Source organism: Nyctereutes procyonoides, unplaced genomic scaffold (assembly GCF_905146905.1).
Source record: "Nyctereutes procyonoides isolate TBG_1078 unplaced genomic scaffold, NYPRO_anot_genome, whole genome shotgun sequence".
Taxonomy (NCBI): Eukaryota; Metazoa; Chordata; class Mammalia; order Carnivora; family Canidae; genus Nyctereutes; species Nyctereutes procyonoides.
The window spans coordinates 48,046,564-48,052,082 of NW_026575044.1; the positions used below are offsets into that span (position 1 = coordinate 48,046,564).

Genomic DNA, 5,519 nt, shown 5'->3' on the forward strand with positions numbered 1-5,519 from the left:
CTTTGATAAAGTTCAATTTGCCAATGTTTTCTTTGGTTGCTTATGCTTTAGGTGTCATATCTAAGAAATCATTACCTAATCCAAAGTGACAAGGATTTACACCTATAAAGAGTGTTATAGTTTTAGAATGGGATTTTTTAAAATCCATTTGGGTTAATTTCTGTATGTGGTATATGGTACATCATCTAATTTCGTTTTTTTACAAGTGACAATCTGGTTATCCAAGAACAATTTATCAAAAAGACTATTCTTTTTCCCATGGAATGGCCCTGAGACCCACTGAAAATCAATTAACTGCAAATGTGTCTATTCTATTGACCTGTATGTTTGTCTTTCTGCTAGTAGCATGCTGTCTGGATTACTGTAGCTTTAAAATCAGTTTTTATTTTAAGAAATGAGTCCTCTAATTTTGCTCTTCTTTTTAAAGAATGTTTTGGCTCTTCTGAGTCCCTTGTGTTTCCATATGAGTTTTAGGATCCTCATGTGAATCTCTGCAAAGAGCTCAGCTAGAATTTTGATAAGGATGGCAGCGAATGACTCTATGGATCACTGCAGGGAGTGCTGTCATCTTGACAATACATTAAGTCTTCTGATCCTTCAACCTGAGATATCGTCTCATTTATTCAGATCTTCCTTAATTTCTTTCAACAATGCTTTGTAGTTTTCCGAGTCAACCTTCTGTTTTGTTAACTTCATTCTCAAGTCTTTTACACTTTTTTGATGCTCTTTGGGCTGTTCTTGCTCTTCAGCCTGTACTGGGAAGCCTTGCCCGGCTAAGAGCTTTCTCTTACACAGGTATGTCAGTTACCTGGGAGTTTGAGACTTCTCTAGCTAAGTCTCAGGTATTTCACAATTAATAAACTGGAAATAAACTCATGATAAAGATTTTCTCCTGTGCTGGTCTAGTAGGTTCTAAACAAATTAAATTTATACTTCTAAGGGACTTATTTTTTATTTCAGAAAATGCTTTTTTGACCACTGCCCATCCTCCTTTCAGTGCCAACCTGGTACCTTCTTTGTAAGCTGCAGCTCAGGAGACCTTGGGGCTCACCATGGCCAATGAAGAGCCCAAGAAATGAGTCAAGCCTCAGAACTACGTTCATTAATTTGAAGATAGCAGGTCAGGATGTTTCTGTAGTGCAGTTTAGGATTAGGAGGCATACACTACTTCATAAACTGATAAAAGCCTGTTGTGAATGATAGGATTTGTCAGTGAGGCAGATCAGATTCTGATTTGACAAGCAGCCAATCCATGAAACAGACATACCTGCCCAGTTGGAAATGGATGAAGAACATGCAATTGTGTTCCAGCAGCAGACGGAGGTGTCTCCTAAAAAGGGAGTCTACTACTTCACTCCAGAACTCTGTTCCTCCAGACTAAGAAGACATTCCCAGTTAGAAAACCACAATTTGGTTCCGCCACACCCTGACTAGTATTGTATCATATGGTATAGTTTTCTCTATTCTTTCATTTCCCCTCCCCCCATTCTTTTGTTGCACAGAAAATAATTGGTGTATGTGCATAAGCATTCTGGTTTTCATTGTTGCTTTTTAGTAAATGGACAATGATATGTTTTGATCGAAATCAAATGGAAATGGGATGGAGAGAAATGCCTCTATGGAAATATTCCCTTTCTCCATTTGTGGCGCACTCCTTTAGTTCTTTCTTATCTTTGCATTCCAGTAAAATTATTTTGCTATCAATCTTTAACAACAACAAAAAACCCATATAAAAATTCTTCTATACTTTGCTCAGTTGGAGAATTTTAATGTTTTTCATTTATCATTGTAAAACCAAGGGTGATTTTACAATTTTTTATATGTAGCTGTTATATGTAGGGCAAGGTAATATTAAGTAGAGATAAATTACTCTAAAGGAAATGATAGTTTTCTAGATAGTTTCCCATCAAGTTATGCATCTTTGTTGTTGAATAAAAAACTTCTTGTTAAAAAAAAGAAAAATATTTTTTTTTACTTCTGTGTCTCAGCTCAAATATAATTAATAGGAAAATGAAATGTGATTCACTATGTGTTTCTTGAGACCTGTGCTAAATATCCTTATTTCAAAGAAAAATAAAGCAGAAATCTTTCCCCAGATGCTTTCCTTGCCACAAATTCTGCTCTTTGGGCTATTTCTGTAAGCCCTTTCAGCAACAAGATGTGCTGCAGCAGCATACGTGAATTTCAAGTTTCTCTTTGTTGGGAATAATTAGGAAAAGCATGAGGTGGAGTTCAGAAATAGAGATGATATAAAAGAAGAGCAGTAGAATTTCTGCCAAGATGCCTTGAGAGGAAAGAAGGGAGCAAGGGAAAGGCCATACCTGGAACAGCTTCTGCTTGGCAAAGAGGCAGCCCTCAGAGGAGCCCTGCACCCAGCAGGGAGCAGACTGCCTGTGATATCAGTCACCAAAACCAGAATGGGACCAACATGGCCTTCTTTTCTTTTAAGGCAAAGTTTCAAATGCACAAAATAAAAAAGAATAAATATTTTGTCATAATGAATGAATATAATGAAACTCCATGTGCCCATTACCATTCAACAGCCATCAACTCATGACCAAACTTGTGTCTGCTATGAACTTAATCCCCCAGCCCCACACGTGATTATTCAGACATTATCTCAGACATTATATTATTTCATCCATAAATCTTTCATTATGTGTGATTATATCCAAGCACGTATATATCCATTATCACACCTTTGAAAATTAACAATAATTTTTCTTAACACTATAAACTATTCAACCAGGGTTCCAATTTCCCCATTATCTCATAAGTTTTTCTTTAAAGTTTGTTTGAATCAGGTTCATGTGTTGCAGTTGGTAGATGTTTCTCTTGGTCTTTTAATCCATATTTCAGCGAAGATCTGGGAGCATGGGGAAATCCTTCTTAGCATGTGAATAGCCTGCAACAGGACAAGATAAATGTATCATTGTCCTGTAGAAATTACAGGGTAAGGAAAGTCTTAAACACTTTTTTTTTAAATATTAAACTCTTTTAACAACCAAATGCAAATCACAGTAAGTAGAAATTTCACATATCATGGACTCAGAAGTGTAAAAATGTAACTTCATTTACTAATTATTATTTTATTGATTTATTATTGAAGTGTAGTTGACATACAATGTTATTTTGAAGTGTGCAACATACAGATTTGATAATTCTATATATTATTTAGTGCCCACCATAATAACTGAAGCTACCATCTGTCACATTATACAACATTATTATAATATTATTGATTATATTCCCTAGGCTGTACTTTTCATCTCCATGATTTGTTTATTTCATAACTCGAAGTTTGTACTCTTACTCCCCTTCATCTATTTCACCCATTTGCGACTCCCCCAACACAGCAACCACCAGTTTGTTCTCTGTATTGAAGAGTCTGTTTGGTTTTTTGTCTGTTTGTTTCTTCACTTGTTTTGTCTTTTAGATTACACATGTAAGTGAAATCATGTGGTATTTGTCTTTCTATGTCTGACTTATTTCATTTAGCATAATACCCTGAAGTCCAACCATGTTGTTGCTAATGGCAAGATCTTATTCTTTTTTATGCATGAATACTATTCCATTGTGTATATACCACACCTACTTTAATTAACCACTTACCTATCAATGGACACTTGCATTGCTTCCATATCTTGGTTACTGTAAACAATGCTACAATTAACATAGGAGTGCTTATTTCTTTTCAAATTAGTATTCTCCTTTTCTTTGGATAAATACCAAGGAGTGACATTGTTAGATCATATTGTATTTCCAATTTTTTAAGTGACTTTCATACTGTTTCCTACAGTAGCTGCACCAACTTATTTTCCACCAATAGAGATAGCACAAGTATTCCCTTTCTCCACATCCTCATCAATACTTATTATTTCTTATCTTTTTGGTACTAGCCTTTCTGACAGGAGTGAGGTGAATTGTGGTTTTGATTTGCATTTCTCTGATGATTAGAGATGTTGAGTATCTTTTCATGTGTCTGTTGGCCATCTGGATGTCTTCTTTGGAAAAATGTCTATTCAGGTCTTCTGCCCATTTTAAAATCAGATTGTTTGTTCTTTTGGTCTTGAGTTGTAGAAGTTCTTTACATATTTTGGATATTAACCCCTTACCAGATTTATCATTTGCAAATATCTTCTTCCATTCTGTGGGTCGCCTTTTTTTGTTGTTGAAGATTTTCTTTGCTGTGCTAAATCTTTTTATTTTGGTGTAGTTCCAGTGGTTTAATTTTACTTTTATTCTATTTATCTGAGAAGACAGATCCATAAAAATGTTGCTAAGGCTGACGTCCAAGAGACTACTGCCTGTGTTTTCTCTTAGGTGTTTTATTTTTTTAGATCTCACACTAATTTTTAACTTGAGTCCTTATTCTGTCTCTTTTTTGCAAACTTGATCTAGTCTTAGATAAATTTAATCAGACCCAATGAGGATTTTTGGTTTTTTTTTCTCCAAAGTCTGTTAAGGCCTCCTGTTCCTCTTTTTCTTGAGTGCAGGGCTAGGCACATTCAAAGGACTCCTCCCCCCTTCTCCCAGGACATAATACTATCAAGTGGACCCACTTAAATGCAGTTTTGTGCAGTGGGAGGAGCTTATCTGCATTGTCACCCTGTATTGGTTTTCCTTTTTTTTTTTTAAAGATTTTATTTATTTATTCATGAGAGAGAGAGAGAGAGAGAGAGAGGCAAAGACACAGGCAGAGGGAGAAGCAGGCTCCCTGCAGGGAGCCCAATGTGGGACTCGATCCTGAGACCCTGGGATCACACCCTGAACCAGGGGCAGGTGCTCAACCGCTGAGCCACTCAGGCTGCCCCTGTATTATTATTGCTGCATACAGAACAAGCGGCCACAAACTTGGTGACTTAAAGCAACACTCATTTATTAGCTCACTCATTTATGTCCTGCATAACATGGCTGGCTTCCTGCTCAGGGTAAGGCTAAAATCAAGGTGTTGACCAGGCAATTCTTGTCTGGAGGCTCTGGAGGAAATTTACTTCCCAGCTCATTCTTCTTGTTGGCAGAATTCAAGTCCTTTTGGTTGTGGGACCAAGGTCCTGGCTTCCATGCTGGCTCTTACCTGGGAGTGGCTCTCAGCATCTAGATGTCATCCATGTCCTTGACAGAGATGCTTCTCCATCTTCAGGCCAGCAAGAGCACATCAGATCCTTCATATGCTTCAAATTTCTGACTTCCCTCTCTGTAACCAGATGGAAAAAAATCTATGCTTTTAAAGGGCTCATGTGATTAGATAGCATGTTCACCTTTAGATAATCTCCCTATCTTGACACCAACTGATCTGGAAACTTAATCACATCTACAAAGTGCCAACACAACAGTTCCTAGATGGGTGTTTGAATAGCTGGGAGAAGATGTGCATCCACCCAGGGCTGGGAATGGGGGGTGGCAATCTTAGAACCCTGCTTACCACACCCTCCAAGGTCAGTTTCCATGAACTACTATGACTGGGTCACCAACTATCCATGTCATACTTTCTGATACTGGGTCTCCTGGCCCTGTCA

At 37.3% G+C, this 5,519-nt stretch overlaps 1 pseudogene; it reads left to right on the forward strand.

The window, feature by feature from the left end:
* The first annotated feature begins 1,052 nt into the window (after nucleotides 1–1,052).
* Nucleotides 1,053–1,434, forward strand: LOC129508671 (small ubiquitin-related modifier 2-like; annotated as a pseudogene).
* The last annotated feature ends 4,085 nt before the right edge of the window (nucleotides 1,435–5,519 follow it).